The following is a 737-nucleotide window of genomic DNA, read 5'->3' on the forward strand; positions in this document are numbered from 1 at the left end:
GGGCAAATAACTAGAATATGTTACCACTAGCCCCCTTTCCGCGACATTATAGTAACATGAACTATATGATACCGCGATATAAAGCAATTAAAGCAGTGGAAATATGAACAGTATCAGCACCGCAGGCTGTGTGAACATGGCAGCAGTTCAAAGTGGGCCACTGTAATATAGTGTATATAAAACAAAATGCAGAGAGGCCCCAGTGCTGCGAGCAGCTAGTTAGCTGCGTTGAACAAATAGTTGCCTCACCTCTGCGCAACCGTGAGTTAAATGAAGAATGTCAGTGTATGGATCTACTCCCCTTCTCGTACATTATTCCTTTCCAGGGACTTCGCCACCTCCTTCGGGTCCGCGAAGATCTTGGGCGCTTCGCCGTCTCGGGGGTAAACATAGAGCTTGGCCAGGTATCGCAGTGTAACTCAATCTTAAACTCTTATTTCTTATTAGCGATAAACATGAAATTTCCAGCATTTGTCCTCTAAATGATGAATGATATGCCTGCCATGATATTAGCTACAACAGAAAACATAACAGACAACTCTGTCACAGTTACATGCAGTTGTACCCCTATGCCATAGTCTACCATAGACTTTTCACTGAAACTCTACAGTCTACATAAACCAGAGATACTGATTTTGTTTATGTCACTTTTACAGTGTTTCAGTGTCTTTTTACCCAGGAAGTAATCACTCACTGAAAAAAAATGTTTTGTTGAACGAACTTAATTTTATTTTGTC

The sequence above is a fragment of the Morone saxatilis genome, unplaced genomic scaffold (assembly GCF_004916995.1).
Source record: "Morone saxatilis isolate NCDOM2014 unplaced genomic scaffold, NCSU_SB_2.0 Contig21, whole genome shotgun sequence".
Lineage (NCBI taxonomy): Eukaryota > Metazoa > Chordata > Actinopteri > Moronidae > Morone > Morone saxatilis.